Raw genomic sequence first — 18,710 nt, forward strand, 5'->3', positions numbered from 1 at the left:
CAAGAACAGCTAAATGATTTAGGCCTTTATTCATTAGAGTTTAGAAGAATGAGGGGTGATCTTATTGAAACACACAAGACTCTGAGGGACCTTGACAGGGTAGGTGTTGTGAAGGTGTTCCCACCAGTGGGGGAATCTTGAACTAGGGGACATAGTTACAGAATAAGGGGGCACTCATTTAAAACTGAGATGTGAAGGAATTTCTTCTGTCAGAGGGTAGTGAATGTCTGGAATTCTCTAGCCCAGGGAGTTGAGGAGGCTAGATCAATGATCATTGTGTCCTAAATGTTCCCCCACTGACACTTGGTCTACTTGGTCCGCCTCATTTCCAAGAACCAGGTCCAACAGTGCGTCTTTACTTGTTGGATTGGACACATACTGCTGTAGAAAATTCTCCTGAATACAATCTAGGAACTTTTTCCCCTCTCCGCCCTTTACACTGCCACTGTCCCAGTCTATATTCAGGTAATTAAAGTTCCCCATTATAATTACTCTATAATGCCTGCATCTTTCTGTAATTTCCCTGCAGATTTGTTCTTCTACCTCTTCACTATTTGGCGGTCTATAGGCTACACTGAACAATGTAATTGCACCCTTTTTGTTCCTTAGCTTTAGCCAAATTGATTCTGTCCTTGAATCCTCTGGGACATCCTCTTTCTCCAGCACTGCAATGCTCTCCTTAACCAGTACTGGCACCGCTCCTCCTCTCCTTCCTTTCCTATCTCTTCTGAACACCTTGTACCCAGGAATATTTAACACCCAGTCCTGCCCTTCCTTGAGCCAGGTCTCTGTTATCGCCACAACATCATATTTCCACAGGGCAATCTGAGCCTGGAACTCCCCAATCTTATTTACTATACTCTGTACTATACGTGCATAGTAACCTTGATTTAGATTTTGTTACTTTCTCCCTTACCCTGGCTTTACCTATTAACTTACCATTCTCTATACTAGTGCAATCTGCCCCTCCCAGAATTTTGTGCACACTGGTATTCCTTTCTAATATTTTTTCTTGGTTCCCACACCTCTCCGAGACATCCTCTTTCTCCAGCACTGTAATATTCTGCTTAATCAATACTGCTACCTCTTTGCTTTTCTTTTCTTCTCTCTTTCCTGAACGCAGGAATATTTAGTACCTAGTCCAGCCCTTTTAGAACCAGGCTTCCATTATCACTGTGACATCATATTTCCACATGGGAATCTGCAGCTCACCAACCTTATCTCCCACACTCCATACATGCACATACATGCACAGTAAAATTAATTTAGATCTTATTACATTCCCTTACCCTGACCTCACCGTGTACCTTATGATTTCCAATGTAATGCCATCTGTCTTTCCCAATTCTCTATGCACCTTGGTATTTCTTTCTAATATGGTTCCCATGCCGCTAGTTTAAACCCCCCCCTCCTTACCAATAGCACTAGCAAATCGCCCCTCAAGGAAATTGGTCCAGGGTCTGTTTAGTTGTAAACTCTTCTGTCTGCACAGGGTCCTTCTCCCTCATAACCAGTCTCAATGTCCCAGAAATTTAAAGCCCTCCATCCTGCACCATCCCTCCAGCCACACATTCATCTGCTCAATCCTTCTATTTCTATACTCGCTTGCATGTGGTGCTGGGAGTAATCCTTTGAGGGCCTGCTTGCTAGTTTCTTCTCTAGCTTCCTTAACTCTGTCTGCAGGACCACATCCCTCTTTCCATCTGCATTGTTGGTATCAATATGGACCATGAATGCTGGCTGTTATCCGTTCCCCCTCAAAGTGCTCTGTAGCTGCTCAGTAACATTATTGTCCATGGCACCAGGGAGGCAACATATCATCCTGGATTCACATCTGCAACTGCAGAAATGCCTGTCTGTTCCCCTAACTATTGAACCTCCTACCGTTATTGCTTTTCCAGTCTTCCTCCTGCCCGTCTCCCCTCCATACAGCTGAGCCAGATGCGGACTTGGCTCCGGCTGCACTCCCCAGATGAACCATCACTCTTGTCAGTAATCAGAACAGAATACTGGTTGGAGAATGAGATGACTCAGGGTCTCCTGCACTACTTGCCTGTTCCTTCTTGGCTGCCTGGTGGTCACCCATTCCCTCTCTGCCTGCATACCCTTAAGCTGCAGGGTGACCACATCTATAAACGTGCTATCCCCAAAATTCTCATTCTCGTGGCTGTGCCGCAGTGAAACCACCTGCAGCTCCAGCTTTGAAATCTGGAGCTCGAGCTGCTGCTGCGGATGACACTTCCTACACGTGTGATAATCCAGGACACTTCTTGCGTTTTGTTCCTGCGTGGAACAGGATGCACACTCTATGGGTGTGAGCTGCCCTGCCATGCCTCAATTTTTTGAGAGTATTAAGCTTACTAAACAAAGATGCACCAGGGTACTTTTACTTTACACTTATTATCCAAAAAAGCTTAGGTTTTTAATGAACTGAGATCTTTAGGTTTAGCAGCCCCTTTAACCTTACCTATTTTGGACAGCGGGACGATAGCCCTGTTGCGAAGTGAGATGTCAGATCACATTTGGCAAAAGAAATCAGTGTCCAAATCAGTGTTTAACAGAAGAATTCTGGCTCTTTGGCGTTATGATGCCATATGGGCTACGGAATATTTAATAATTTAGCAATAATAATTAAGTTTAAAAAACTTAAGAATATTTGTTCAGCTTCAAAGTTATTGTGTGAGGTGAAAATGCAGATCTTCTGGCTGATGAAGGGACCAGGTTCCAATGATCCATTCCCAACACAGTCAGGGGCCTGGGAAGGGTTAACTCTCACTTGGGGGCATGAGGCTACCGGTGACGTCACGGCGCCGCCCCGAGGTCACTGACCCGGAAGCGGTTGCCGTCGGTGACGTTGGACGGCTTCCGGTTTTTGCCTCTTGAGCTTTTTCCTTTTCTTCCGGAGGAGGAAAAAAAATCCCAGAAAAGAGCGGAGGGAAGCCCGGGAGAGGGAGAGGGAGGCGGCAGCGGACTGAGAGGGGAGAGGAAGATCACACACCCGGGCTGACACACAGTGAGTATCCCGGAGAGGGAGAGGGGGAATGGGGGGGGGAGGGAATGGGGGAGGGAATGAGGGGTAGCGAGGGGGGTGGGGGGGGGAGAGGGACGGGGGGAGGGAATGAGGGGTAGCGAGGGGGGTGGGGGGGGGAGAGGGAATGGGGGAGGGAATGAGGGGTAGCGAGGGGGGTGGGGGGGGAGAGGGAATGGGGGAGGGAATGAGGGGTAGCGAGGGGGGTGGGGGGGGAGAGGGAATGGGGGAGGGAATGAGGGGTAGCGAGGGGGGTGGGGGGGGGGAGAGGGAATGGGGGAGGGAATGAGGGGGAGCGAGGGGGGTGGGGGGGGAGAGAGGCGAGAAGGAATGAGGGGAGAGGGAAGGGGAGGGAATGAGGGTGGAGAGGAGGAGGGGATAGAGAGTGGGGAGGGAAGGAGGGGATAGAGAGTGGGGAGGAAAGGAGGGGGTAGAGAGGGGGAGGGAAGGAGGGGGTAGAGAGGGGGGAGGGAAGGAGGGGGTGCAGAGGGGGGAGGGAATGAGGGGGTGGAGAGGGGGAGGGAATGAGGGGGGAGGGAAGGAGGGGGTAGAGAGTGGGGAGGGAATAAGGGGGGAGAAAATGAGAGAGGGGGAGGGAATGAGGGGGTAGAGGGGGAGGGAATGAGGGGGTAGAGAGGGGGAGGGAATGAGGGGGGAGGGAATGAAGAGGTAGAGAGGGGGAGAAGCGAGAAGGAATGAGGGGAGGGGGAGTGAATGAGGGGGAGAGAATGAGGAGAGGGAATGAGGGGAGGGCTTGAGAGGGGGGAGGGAATGAAGCTTGAGGGAGTGGAGGGAATGAGGAGAGAGGGAGAATGAGGGGGGATGGGGAGGGAATGAAGAGGAGAGAATGGGAGAGGGAATGAGGGGACGGGGGGATGGGATGGGGGAGGGAATGAGGGGATGAGGGGAGGGAATGTGGGGAAGGAATGTAGGAATGTGGGGAAGGAATGTAGGAATGTGGGGAAGGAATGTGGGAACGAGGGGGGGGAATGTGGGAAAGGGAGGGGACGAGGGGGGGAATGTGGGAACGAAGGGGGGAAGGAGGGAACGAGGGGCGAGGGAGGGAACGAGAGAAAGGGAGGGAATGAGGGGAGGGGAGAGGGGGAGGGAGGGAATGAGGGGAGGGGAGAGGGGGAGGGAGGGAACGAGGGGGGAGAGGGGGAGGGAGGGAACGAGGGGAGAGGGAGGGGGAGGGAACGAAAAATTTTGGGGGTTGTGAATGGGGAAGGGAATGGTGGGAGGGAGAAGTGGGGAGAGGGGGAGAATGGCGAGAGGGAGAGAGTGAGGGGAGGGGAGATTGGGGGAGGGGGAGAGTGGGGGGGAGAGTGGGAGGGGGAGAGTGGGAGGGGAGGGGGAGGGGGTGAGTGAGAGGCAGTGGGGGGAGGGGGAGAGTGGGGGGACGGGGAGAGTGGGGGGAGGGGGAGAGTGGGGGGCAGTGGGGGGAGAGTGGGGGGACGTTGGGGTAGGGGGAAGCGGGGAGAGTGGGGGGCAGTGAGGGGAGAGGGTAACGGGGAGAGTGGGGGGAGGGGGAAAGTGAGGGGTGAAGCGTGAACGGGGAGAGCGAGGAGAGCGGGGGGGTGAGGGGGGAAATGGGGTGTGGTGAAGAGGAGAGAGGTGGTGAGTGCGGAGGGGGAATGTGAGGAGAAGGCGGGTGGGGATAGAGGGGATGTGGGAGTAAGAGTTGTGCAGGTGGGATGAGAGGAAATGGGGAGAGCGGGGGGAATTGGCAGGGGAGAGTGGGGGAATTGGCGGTGGGGGGGAAGTGGGGAGGGGGAGAGGTGGGGTGGGGAGAGTGGGGAGAAGTGGGGTGGGGAGAGTGGGGAGAGGTGAGGTGGAAGGGAGAGTGGGGAGAGGTGAGGTGGGGGGGAGAGTGGGGAGAGGTGGGGTGGGGGGGGAGAGTGGGGAGAGGTGGGGTGGGGGGGGAGAGTGGGGAGCGGTGAGGTGGAGGGGAGAGTGGGGAGAGGTGGGGTGGGGGGGAGAGTGGGGAGAGGTGGGGTGGGGGGGAGAGTGGGGAGAGGTGGGGTGGGGGGGGAGAGTGGGGAGAGGTGGGGTGGGGGGAGTGTGGGGAGAAGTGGGGGAGGGGGGAGTTGCGGGGAGAGGAGGGAAGAGTGAGGAGAGGTGGGAAAGGGGAGGGGGAAATGAAGTGGGGAAATGGGTTCGGAGGTAGGGGTAGTGGGGGGAAATGGGGAGGGGAGAGGCAGAGGGCAGACGGGAGGAGCGGAAATGGGGCGTGGAAATGGTGAGAGGGAAGGTGGGAATTGGCGAGGGAGTGGAGGGGGAAATGGGAGAGATTGTGGGGAATTGGCAGAGGAGAATGGGCAGTGGGGGGGTGGAAAGTGAGGAGAGGGAGGGAAATGGGGGTGGGGGGGGGAATAGGGATAGAGGGCCGAAATGGGGGTAGGGAGAGGGGGAAATGGGGGAGGCAGAGGGCAGATGGGAGGAGAGAAAATGAGGGGAGCGGGGAACTGGCGGGGGAGAGGGAGGGCAGGAAATGACGAGGGACTGGAGGGAGGGGGGAATTGGCGGGGGGAATTGGTGGGGAGTGGGGGGGGTGCGAATTGGCAGGGGAGAAGGGGGAATTGGCGGGGGAGAGGTAGAAGGGAGAAATGGTCTGGGATAGGAGGGGGCGGAATGGAGGGGAGGGGGTAATGGGGCAGCGTGAGAGAGGGGGGGAAGGTAGGAGAGAGGGAGGGGGTAGAATAGGAAAATTGGTGAAAGTGGAGTATACGTGCGGGCTGGGACATGGGGAGAAGGGGGAAATAGGAGCAATGTTGCTGGGAACCGGGGCAGAGAGAGAGAAGGGTTTGGAAGCTATATTGGGCAAGGTGGTGGTGTAGGCTTGGTCTGAAAATCTTGCAATGGAGCTTTTGTCAATCGGCTCCTTTGGATGTTGAAAGTGGTATTGGGGTGGAGCAGTGTGAAGAGCAGCAATGTTGATGTAGGAGCGGCTGACTCAGATTGGAACTGAGAGTCGGCTGACAAGAGTGGGATGATGATTGGGAGAGGCGGGTGGTGGGAATAGGAATGGAAAGAGGTTAAAAATGAGTTATATGATTGAGTCAGGATAGCGTTACATTCAGAGGAAATAAATGGGGTGAGCATGGCAATTGTGATTCAGCTCAATGCTGCCATCAAAAAGGCTTCATCAGAAGTTTAATCAGTTTTTTTAAAAGCCCATTTTTAAAACTGTTGCATGTTTACAAATTGAGCACAGTATTGATTTGATGCCAAGTGAATTAATGTGCAATACATGTTCGTGTTGTTAATATTTTGATTATTGGATGCATGCATGTGCATGTGTGTGTGCGCCTGTGCGTCTTTGGCACCAGAAGCAATGGCATTTTGTAACTGGCAGAGCTGAGGATAGGTTTTCCTATGTTATGGCCCATCCTTTAGCTCTCTCCCAGGGAGAAACTTTCCCTGATGGAAAGACAAATGCTTAAAGCATTTGAAATGTCCGATTTATTAAACAACCGTAGATTTGTTTGTGGGGAAGCTAGATAAGTACACAAGGGAGAAATGAATTGAAGGTTTCGCTGATCGGGTGAAATGAAGAGGGGTGGGAGGAGGGTCTGGTGGAGCATGAGGACTGGCATGGATGAGTTGGGCCAAATGGTCTGTTTCTGTGTTGCTAAAAGGGTCAGCAGATGGAAAGGGAGTTACACATTAGGTGTGAATGGTGGTTAAAGGAGGAACCTTAACTACGTTATTGTTCCTTATGTTGCTTCTTATGTACGATTTTTAAAACCTGTTACTTTGAACCCAGCTGAGGGTTTACTGTGCCTGACGTGGAAGGCAGTTAATGCAGACTGCTGGAATTGTAACAGGTTATGACTAATTACAGATAATTTGGCCCTCCCAACTTTTGGGCCCTTTGCCTGTCCTGGACTTGTCCCTTGATCGTCATGTGGGGTTTAACTAGGGATTAGTGGCAGTAATAGTAGCTACAACATTGATTTAGTAATCTGGTGGATACTTGTGAATACCTAGTTCACAACTTGGAATTGTAGGCCTGGCTATCATTCCACTTGCCTCACCAGAGTGAGTTCCTATATTTCCCCTTGCAGCTTCATGTTAGAATGTGCAGTGTGTAATTGAGTGTAAAACCAAGGAGGATAAATGGAGTTGAGGTAGAGATCAGGCATGACCTAATTAAATGGCACAACAAATTTGAGGGCCTGAATGGTTGCCTCCTGCTACTCTCAGGAACCTGGGCATAACAACTTTCATTTATATAGCGCCCTTTTTAAGGAAGAACAATACCCTGAGATGCTTCAGGAGTGTGAGGCAAATGCCTGATAAACCAAAGCAGGAAAGATGAGAGGAGTGAGGTTAAAAAGGGCATGATATAAAGTTAGATTCGAAAAGTTAACTCTGTTTCTCTGTCCACAGATGCTGCCAGACCTGAGTTTTCCCAGCACTTTCTGATTTTATCTCGGATCTCCAGCATCCGCAATATTCTGCTTTTATTTTAATGTCAAGTTTTTGTTTGATAATGCTCCAGTGAAGTGCTTTGGGAAGTCTTGTTGCGTTAAAGGTGTATTGTATACACCGCTTATTAGACGCTGTTGAGATATCACTGAAGTTTGTTGCTGTGTGCATGCTTGTGTGTTGCATACAGGACCACCTCACATAAATTCAGGAGGTCTTTGTAATGCCCTGGTATTACAGCTCAACAAGAATCTGTTGATTTTTCCATAGGTTCCCAGTGTTTACTCTCTACAGCACTGGTCATGGATCAGTGCGAATGGTGGTGTGGAGATTGTTACTGACATGTGTTCTGCTTTAAGCAGTTCCAAAGTTGATTTATGTCCACTTTACTATAACCTTGATACCATTTCTTTAGTTTCTGGCATTTTTCATAGTTCTTGGAAATAATTGGATCTAAAAGAAAAGAGAAAGACTTGCATTGATATAGTGTTTTTCATGACCCAAGGAATGCGCTTTATAGCCAGTGAAGTATTTTTGAAGTGTTCTCACTGTTGTCAATTAGGCATCATATCTTCTAAGAAATAGCAGGGATGTGGAATCTTAGTCTTGATTTTGTGAGTGTCAGGCAAGCCAAAGCAAGCAGTATGCCTCTGCTATAATTTAGAGAGATGCCCTTGCAATGTATTTTAGCGGATGTCTCCAAAATTCACGAAGGAAGCAATGTTGAACAAGGTCCAGCATCAGGTTTTCTCCCAAGTCCCTCAAGTATATCAGTGACATATGTATGTGAAGGAGTTTTATTTACACGGCCTTTCCATCGTAGAATTTACTTGTAGATTGATTCTGGCTAAGTAATTGTGCCAATATCAAGACTGTCCAGTTTTCTGGGCTTGTAGTAGGTTTGTTGGAACTGGCTGAAGGTATTTCTGGAAGGTTCCTGCTGGGTTATGTGTGTTTTAAATTTGTTCATTTTGTTGATAATGAAGGTGATGGATTTTTGGAGTTGTTTGATGCAAGGCCAGCATTTATTGTCCATCTCTAATTGCCCTTGAGAAGACGGTGGTGAACTGACTTCTTGAATGTAAGTGACTGACTTGCTGGGCCATTTCAGAGGACAGTTATGGGTCAACCATATTGCTGAGCATTTGGAGTCACGTATAGGCCAGACTGGGTAAGGACAGCAGATTTTATTCCCTAAAGGACATTAGTGACCCAGATGGGTTTTAATAATAATCCTAACTGAATTTAAACTCCCCAGCTGCCTTGATGGGATTTGAGCTCATGGCACTGAATCATTAATCTAAGCCTCTGCATGACTGGTCCAGTAAATTTACCACACTGCCACCATGCTGGTACAGGTGTGAAACCAGTTTGTGTGACACCCTTGCAGTTTTAAAATGTAACTGGATTTACATTATAACTATTGGGCCCAGTATACCGGAGTTTCTTCGCTTGTGGTTGCTCGCCTGCAGTTGTTGGGTGAGAAATTCCGAGGCTGCCCAGGAGAAGATGAAGGTGCCAACTGTGATGTGTGAGCTGCAAATTCTACTTTTCCCGATGTTGCTGACTATTCTGGGAGACTCCTGGACAACCTGACAAGGTTGCGGACACTGAGTGATAGCTTCTGGTGAGGAAGGCCCAACCAGCTTCAGCTGCTTCATCAATGACCTTCCTTCTATCGTAAGGTCAGAAGTGGGGATGTTCGCTGATGACTGCACAATGTTCAGCACCATTCGCGACTCCTCGGATACTGGAGCAGCCTATGTCAAAATGCAGCAAGATCTGGACAATATCCAGGCTGGGGCTGACAGGCGGCAAGTAACATTTGCGCCACACAAGTGCCGGGCAATGAGAGAATCAACAAGAGAGAATCTAACCATCGCCCCTTGACATTCAACTTCATTACCATCACTGAATACCCCACTAGCAACATCCTGGGGGTTACCATTGACCAGAAACGGAACTGGACTAGCCATATAAATACTGTGGCTACAAGAGCAGGTCAGAGGCTGGGAATCCTGCAGTGAGTAACTCACCTTCTGACTCCCCAAAGCCTGTCCACTATCTACAAGGCACAAGTCAGGAGTGTGATGGAATACTGTGCACTTGCCTGGATGAATGCAACTCCAAGAATGCTCAAGAAGCTTGACACCATCCAGGACAAAGCAACACGCTTGATTGGCATCCTATCCACAAGCATTCACTCCCGCCACCACTGACACTCAGCGGCAGCAGTGTGTACCATCTACAAGATACACTGCAAGAAGTTATCAAGCTTCTTTAGTACCTTCCAAACCCACGATCACTATCACTTGGAAAGACTAGGATAAATGATAGATGGGAAGTTCCGCTCCAAGCTGCACACCATCCTGACTTGTAAATATATTGCCGTTCCTTCACTGTTGCTGGGTGAAAATCCTGGAACTCCCTCCCTAACAGCACTGTGGGTGTACCCACACCACAGGGACTGCAGTGGTTCAAGAAGGCAGCTCACCACCACTTTCTCAAGAGCAATTAGAGATGGGCAATAAATGCTGCCCTAGCCAGCAATGCCCACATCCCTTGAATGAATTAAAAAAAAAATGGTCCCTAGTTTCCAGGCTTTTGGTGTGTGGCTCTCTTTTAAACTGGTACCTGCTGTACCAGGGACTTCCAAGAAGATCACATTTAACTCAAAATGAACATGTTTCTTTGAAGAGATTGGGCACAAAGGACGAGGAAATGCAGTATGAAATTTTGAAAGCTTATGGCAAGGTTCCATATTGAAGATTAATGGCAAAGATAAGATGTCACAGAGGAGGGGTTAAAACGTGGTGCTGGATCAAACTTTGGTTTAAAAGCAGCAGAAACAGATCATAAGTAGGGCATCCTGGAGATCAGTTTCAGGATCCTCCTCTATTTAATATAGGCCAGTGACAGGCACTCTGGTATTGGAAACAATATCTCCCAAGTTTACTGTTGATGTATAAACAGGAGGCAGTGTAGCAGTAGCTCCAGTCAAGTGAAGTCACTACTGTTAACTTTAACTTTGTGACCCTGGGCTTCACTCCAGTCTACATGGTGGGCATTTCTGCACACTGGCCAGTGAGTCTTTCCTCCTCTCCAACAGACCGTAGACCTCCCTCATCATTTTGTGTGGCCAGCCTCTAATTGCCTGCCTGATGTGCGTCCAAGATTTCTTGCTACAACTTGCTATTGATTGAATAGGTACACATTGCAGCCTTTACTGGAAAGTTAACAGTGATTGTGCAAGCCCGCCATGCCGCTGGTGGGGTAACGTGGAGTGCCACTGCATGGTGGGTTTATGCCAGGCTGTTAGTCAAATCCTAAGGAATTCACCCCTGAAAGAGAGAAAAGTAAAAGGCAGTTGCTTTTAGACAAGTTTGATGAGCGACTCTGAACGGACTCTGGCAGTGCACTGGGACCAATACATTTCCTAGGCTAAAGAAAGGTGGGGCCGGCTGGGGGGGAGATTTCCATAACCATTTTCCTTGGTTGTGAACTCTGGATCTTTTTTGTATGCAATGTCATCGTTGGTGGAGCAGATGGAGCTTTTTGTGACAGATTTGAGTCTCTCCTGGGTCTAACATCTTGTCTTTAAGAGCTTCAACATTGTGAGAATCAGGTTGCAGAGTCCTGGTGGGAGCTACAGCAAGGAGAACAATCCATTCAGAAATGCCAGTGTTCATTACAAGCTATATTGATCCATTAGATGACAAATGTAGGGAGAAAGTGCTGATAACATAAAAACAGGCTTTAAAATAAATTTATGATCGGTATATATATAAGCTCCGCATTCCTGTTGCCACATTCTGAAATATGGTAAATGTAATAGTGGTTAATCAGTGAAACCAGCTGATATGGTAGTGCCGCAGATTAAACTATTGCACGGTTCTGAGCCCAAAGTAAAGCAATGGATGCGCTGAGTAATCATCCCCACGTGTCACTTCTTTATTAGTGTCAGCTGTGGCTCAGTGGGTAGCAGCCTCGCCTCTGAGTCAGAAGGTGTGGGTTCAAGTCCCACTTGAGCACAAAATTCTTGGCTGACACTCCAGTGCAGCATTAAGGGAATGCTGCACTGCCTGAGGTGCCTTCTGTTGGACGAGGTGTTAAACTGAGGCCTTATATGCTTATCAGGTGGATGTAAAAGGTCTCATGGTACTGTTTTGAGTAAGAGCATGTAAATTCTCCCAGTGTCCTGGCCAATATTTACCCCTCAGCCAGCCTTCCAAATGTCTTTATTATATTGCTGTCACTGGGTCTTTGCTGTGTGTAAGTTGCCAAGTTCACTACATTGCAACAATGACTGCACTTCGAGATACTTCACTGGTTTTAAAGTGCTTTATGATGTTTTGAGGCTGTGAAAGGTGCAATAGAAATGCAACTCTGAGTCTCTGCAGCAAGCTTTTTTATTACACAGGGAATGTTGGTGTCTTTTCCTAGCTTGGTGAAGCAAGGTGGCACACTCTAACCTACTGTGTTTGAACTCAGTGGGAACTGAGGGTCCTGTTTGGGGGGAGCACAAATCGGAGTAGAGGGGTTGAGAGTCCATACATGCAAATCTTTACTTTTCTCTCAGGTTGTTAGCAGGAGTTTCTCTGGAAATTCACCTTCCGTTCCTGGAGACTGCTGGATAATCCAAGAGGAATGTCGGCTGTAGTTTGTGGGTGATGGTGCTCCCACAATATGGGCCAGTGGTTTTGGTTTCAACCATGACCTGCTTGCAGCGCAGACCCTTTCATGCATACATGCCTCTAGGGCCAACCAAGTTGACCTAAGGCAGCGCCTCTGTAGTTGAATTTCTTGATGGTTCCCTTGACTCCATCATTTTCCAAGGATCGGACTAGGAAAGCCAGTGTGGTTTTAGTATTGATTTAGGAAACCACCAAACTCTGTGGTATTGAATGAAAATGCTGTGAATTTCTACCCTGGAATGAAATATCCCCACAATACGGGGGGCTCATATATGCAGTTTGTGGTATTTTATCTACACTTAAATGTCATAAGAGATTTAGAGGTGATGGTGTAGTGATATTGTCACTGGACTAGTAATCCAGAGACCCAGAGTAATGCTCTGGGGACCCTGGTTCGAATCCCACCATGGCAAATGGTAGAATTTGAATTCAATAAAAATCTGGACTTATAAGTCCAATGATGACCATGAAACCATTGTCGATTGTTGTAAAAACCCATCTGGTTCACTAATGCCCTTTAGGAAAGGAAATTTGCCATCTTTACCTGATCTAGCTTACATGTGACTCCAGACTCTCAGCAATGTGGTTGACTCTGAAATGGCTGAGCAAACCGCTCAGTTGTATCAAACGGCTACAAAGACACAAAAAAGGAATGAAACTGGACGGACCACCCGACATCGACCTAGGCACCAGAAACGGCAACGGCAGTCGCAGCCCTGTCGAACCTGCAAAGTCCTCCTTACTAACATCTGGGGGCTAGTGCCAAAATTGGGAGAGCTGTCTCACAGACTAGTCAAGCAACAGCCTGACATAGTCATCCTCACAGAATCATACCTTAAAGATAATGTCCCAGACACCACCATCACCATCCGAGAGGGGCTGCACAGTGGTGTACAGTCAGGAGGGATTTGCTCTGGGAGTACTCAACATCGACTCCGGACCCCATGAAATCTCATGGCATCAAACATGGGCAAGGAAACCTCCTGCTGATTACCATGTACCACCCTCCCTCAGCTGATGAATCAGTACTCCTCCATGTTGAACATCACTTGGAGGAAGCACTGAGGGTGGCAAGGGTGCAGAATGTACTCTGGGTGGGGGAATTCAATGTCCATCACCAAGAGTGGCTCGGTAGCACCACTACTGACTGAGTTGGCCGAGTCCTAAATGACATAGCTCCTAGCCTGGGTCTGCAGCAGATGGTGAGGGAACCAACAAGCGGGAAAAACATACTTGACCTCATCCTCACCAACCTGCCTGCTGCAGATGCATCTGTCCATGACAGTATCGGTAAGAGTGACCACCACATTGTCATTGTGGAGGCAGAATCCCGCTTTCACATTGAGGATGCCCTCCATCGTGTTGTGGGGCACTACCACCGTGCTAAATGAGATAGATTTTGAACAGATCTAGCAACTCAAGACTGGGCATCCATGAAGTGATGTGGGCCATCAGCAGTATTGCACTCGAACACAGTCTGTAACCTCATGGCCCGGCATATCCCCCACTCCACCATTACCATCAAGCCAGAGGGTCAATCCAGGTTCAATGAAGAGTGCAGGAGGGCTTGCCAGGAGCAGCACCAGGCATACCTAAAAATGAGGTGTCAACCTGGTGAAGCTATAACACAGGACTACTTGCGTGCCAAACAGCAAGTGATGGACACAGCTAAGCGATCCCACAACCAATGGATCAGATCTAAGCTCTGCAGTCCTGCCACATCCAGTCATGAATGGTGGTAGACAATTAAACAACTCGCTGGAGGAGGAGGCTCCACAAATATCCCTATCCTCAATGATGGAGGAGCCCAGACCAGCACAGCAGTGCAAAAGATAAGACTGAAGCATTTGCAACAGCCTTCAGCCAGAAGTGCCGAGTAGATGCTCCATCTCGGCCTTCTACAGAGTTCCCCAGCACCATAGATGCCAGTCTTCAGCCAGTTCATTTCAGTCCACGTGATATCAAGAAAGGACTGAAGGCACTGGATACTGCAAAGGCTATCGGCCGTGACAATATTCTGGCAATAGCACTGAAGACTTATCCTCCAGAACTTGCCACGCCCCTAGCCGAGCTGTTCCAGTATTGCTACAACACTGACATCTACCTGGCCAAGTGGAAAATTGCCCAGATATGTCCTGTACTCTCAAAGCAGGACAAATCCAACCCGGTCAATTACCACCCCATCAGTCTATTCTTGGTCATCAGTTAAGTGATGGAAGGGGTCACCAACAGTGTCATCAAGTGGCACATGCTTAGCAATAACCTGCTCACTGCCCAGTTATGGCTCTGCTAAGGCCACTTGGCTCCTGACCTTGTTACAGTCTTGGTTCAAACATGGACAAAAGAGCTGAACTCCCAAGGTGAGGTGAGAGTGACTGCCCTTGACATCAAGGCAGCATTTGACCGAGTGTGGCATCAAGGAGCCCTAGCAAAACTGGAGTCAATGGGAATCGGGGGAAACATACCTAGTACAAAGGAAGATGGTTGTGGTTGTTAGAGGTCAGTCATCTCAGCTCCAGGACATCACTGCAGGAATTCCTCAGGGTAGTGTCCAAGGCCCCACCATCTTCAGTTGCTTCATCAGTGACCTAAGGTCAGAAGTAAAGATGTTCGCTGATGATTGCACAATGTTCAGCACCATTTGCAACCCCTCATACTGACGCAGTCCATGTCCAAATGCAGCAAGACCTGGACAATATCCAGGCTTGGGCTGACCTAGTGGCAAGTAAAATTCACGCCACGCAAGTGTTAGGTAATGACCATCTCCAACAAGTCAGAATCCAACCATCGCCCCTTGTTGTTCATTGGCATTACCATCACTGAATTCCCCACTATCAACACCCTGTGGGTTACTATTGACCAGAAACTGAACTGACTAGCCATATAAATACCGTGGCAACAAGAGCAGGTCAGAGGCTAGGAATCATGCGACGAGTAACTCACCACCTGACTCCCCAGAGCCTGTCTACAATCTGCATGGCGCAAGTCAGGAGTGTGATGGAATACTCCCCACTTGCCTGGATGAGTGCAACTCCTACAACACTGAAGAAGCTGGACATCGTCCAGGACAAAGCAGTCAGCTTGATTGGCACCACATCCACAAACATTCGCTCTCTTCACCACTGACGCACAGTAGCAGCAGTGTGTACCACCTACAAGATGCACTGCAGGAATTCACCAAGGCTCCTTAGACAGCACCTTCCAAACCTACGACCACAACCACCTAGAAGGACAAGGGCAGCAGATAGATGGGAGCACCACCACCTGGAATTTCCCCTCCAAGCCACTCACCATCCTGACTTGGAAATATATCATCGTTCCTTGACTGTCGCTGGGTCAACATCCTGGAACTCCCTCCCTAACAGCACTGTGAGTGTACCTACACCACATGGATTGCAGTGGTTCAAGAAGGCAGCTCACCACCACCTTCTCAAGGGCAATTAGGGATGGGCAATAAATGCTGGCCCAGGCAGTGACACCTACATCCCGTGAATAAATTTTAAAAAAGAGAGATCAAAGAAAGTTATGTTCTGGGATGTCAACCTTTAGGTTATGAAGATTAACTCAAAAAGTTGAACTTTGATTTTTGGTTGGACTGGATTTGGATGGGCGTGCTCTGGAGTTTTAGAATGGAGAGAGAGGCCGGATGATATGAATAGGAGTTAAGCTACACGTAGTATAAATGAAGAACTTGAAGCAAGTAACCATAAACAAACTTCAGGCAAGGTTAGCCTTGTAGAAATATCCTGTTTCCATCACCCCCGCCCCTCCCAATTCATTGGTAATGGATATTTGGAATCAGCTCTTAGGAAGAACACTCAGTAATCTCCTGCAAGACAAAGTTAGATAAATAGCGTGGAATAGGTTTGAAGGCTGGACACATGAGCAAAGATAACAAACTACTTCAGAATCCATCGGTATTGGGCGACTGAGTACGTCCATTTCTGTGGTTTGCATGGGATCCTGGGATTTGTACTGATTTATTTTTGGAATTACATTGGGGGTGTCTGTCTGCTTTCCCACAAAAACCTAAAGCTTGATATTTCTGGTGTTCGTTCAGGGTAGGTGCCATAGATGGGGGCGGGGGGCAACTTTGAGTGTGGAATGGAGTTGTAAAAGTAATTGAGCACAACTCCTAGAAGATGTCCCAGGCCTAGAATGCGTAAAGGCCCCTCAGCCCATTACTTTGCTTTCACCCCATCCGAGGACCTTGTACTGTGCCAATTCCGTTCACCTCATCACTTTCCTTCTGTCACAAGATTGTTCTCTTTCACAGATTTGAGCTTTGAGGACAGGACTTGGAGAGACTGCCTTGCATGGGTGTGTTTGTGAGTTGATTTATTGAGCTGCACCAGATTGCAAATGCAATGGAAAGATAAATCCAGATAAACACAGAACTAAATTGCTAGAGAAGGTCTGAGGTTCACACCGGTAAAAGGCAAATTTAGGACTGATGTAAAAGAATGGACAATGGCAATAAATTTGCTTGTGGAGTAGTGAAGGGGGAAAACTAGGAATTTTTTGGGGAAGGGGATCATTTTGACCTCCTTCATTCATGATTATCATGTAACAGTGAATCAGGCAGAATCCTGGAATGTTTTTGACTTTTTCTGCATCGTACATTAAGCCTAACGCCCCCCTTTTCATAGTGAATCTCTGCCCAAATTGAGTGATGGCTGAAGGAGGGTTAGCATTGGCTGCTTTGCCCTTATGGGTGAAGAAGCCTTGATGAGATGCTTTCACATCTTGAACCATTGCTTTAATATCTTTAGAAGCATTGAAATCCGAGTGTGGGCATTTATCCGGTATTGGTGGAATGGGCAGATGCTAGTGCGTTCGAGCTTCATGCCCACAATAGGATATCTTTGCCTGCTCCAGTAATAGGTGTGTACTGCAGATATGTGCCTCCACTTGTCACCTGCATTTCCCCATCTTCCTTGTTATAACGCTTTGGGTGTGGGTTCCCTGTGATTTTCACTGTCAATTTCGATCTAAGTGGGCAGCCAAAGTGTGGCAGGCACTTTCCCTCTGGCAGTTTAAGCTGTTGTTGCCTCTTCCTTTGCCACTGAAGCTGCAAAGGGCAATGAAGAGCAACCACGTTTTAAAAAAAAAATGCTGTGCTAAAATAAAGTTGCTTCAAAGGCTGGTGCCTAGTTTCATAAATAGAAACTGTTTCCATAAACACTCAGCCCATCACTGCAGAGATTTCATTCATTGACAGGTAGTTAGGGAAAAACTGGCATCGGATGAAAGTTGCGGATTCAGCAACACCTTTTAACTTTGGAGTTTTGTTGTGCCTCGCTCCCCGCATTTATTGAGCTGAGGAATGTTGATGCACAGGTCGTTTTCTCTCACCTCGATCATGGTGTTAGGGTTGAGAATGGGCTACTCCGTCCCCAGGCAACCATCTGTCAGCCACAATTTCAGGCGCATGTGTGAATTTTTCCACTTCCCGCTCCAACAGTTTGTCTGCCTTTTTCTGAACGATATTGCTGATTGGTGGGTTGTGGGCCAAAACGTGAACTGCTCGCAGGAGGCCTCCCAACCTTCAGTTGCTGCTGAGACCCTTGCTCAGCCTTTGTTACCTCCTGACTCAACCATTCCAGTGATTCCTTAGGCAGACCTCCCACCTTCAGCCCTCGATGAAGCTGAGGACATCCAAAACTCTGCTGTCTGTATCATAACTTATGTCAAGTTAACCTTTTAGATTTCACCCCTGTACTCAATGATCTACATTGGCTCCCTTTACATCGATGACTTCAATTTTAAAATTCTCACCCTTGTTTTCAAAGTCCTTCATGGCTTGTCCCTCCCTATCTGTACTTCCCTCAAGCCCTACAATCCTCTGAGATATCTGCACCCTTCTAATTCTGGCCGCATCCACATCCCTGATTTTAATCCCTCCACAATTGGGAGCCATGTCTTCAGCTGTCTCGGGTGTCTGACTCCTACCCTTACAGGACAGGAAAGCAGTTTTGTACTATCTGCCCCGTACAAACTTTCCCCAGTTCTTTGTGAGGTTGGGATGGGGGGGAATGGAGTTGGCAGTACAGTTGCCACAAATATTCAGAATTCAGCTTTAAAATAATCAGTGCAGGAACAGAAATGGCTGTACAGTTCATGTTTTCCTCTTGAACCAGTTGCTGCCCCATGGGCTTTGTAGTTGGGGGCCACTGAAACAGGACTGCTTTTGAAGCCTTGCCAATAAAGCGGGGAGATGGAGGGCGGGGGCTGCTGTTTGAACATGGCAAGTGACTGAGCGGCAGAAATCGGTCAACCAGGGCTGGAGATTTGTAACCCAAGGTTTATCTCATCTTTCCCTGGAGGGGTTTCGTATGGTTAAGTGTGTGTCGTGAACTTGCTGACATTTCCCCAGGAAGATTTAGCCTTTGAAGTTTGGTTGTGTTGCGCCAATTTGGATGATTTGGTGGGGGGTTGGGGGGGCGGATTCTGGAATACATGGTGACAAGAAATTTTGCTGTAATTTTCTTCAGAGGTTGAAGATGGTGCTTTTTTTTTGTCAAGTACATTTTGTTTTTTCATCGCCCGCCCACCCT

General features: G+C 48.5%; 1 protein-coding gene across 4 annotated transcripts in view; it reads left to right on the plus strand.

The window, feature by feature from the left end:
• Positions 1-2,866: 2,866 nt before the first annotated feature.
• LOC121271993 (casein kinase I-like) overlaps positions 2,867-18,710 on the plus strand; it is a 212,200-nt gene continuing 196,356 nt past the window's right edge. For all 4 annotated transcript variants that reach the window (XM_041178281.1, XM_041178280.1, XM_041178283.1 and 1 more), the window contains exon 1: positions 2,867-3,013. The gene's annotated coding sequence lies outside the window, so the exon portion shown is untranslated. The remainder of the gene's footprint in view (positions 3,014-18,710) is intronic.

Source organism: Carcharodon carcharias, chromosome 32 (assembly GCF_017639515.1).
Source record: "Carcharodon carcharias isolate sCarCar2 chromosome 32, sCarCar2.pri, whole genome shotgun sequence".
NCBI classification, from domain to species: Eukaryota; Metazoa; Chordata; class Chondrichthyes; order Lamniformes; family Lamnidae; genus Carcharodon; species Carcharodon carcharias.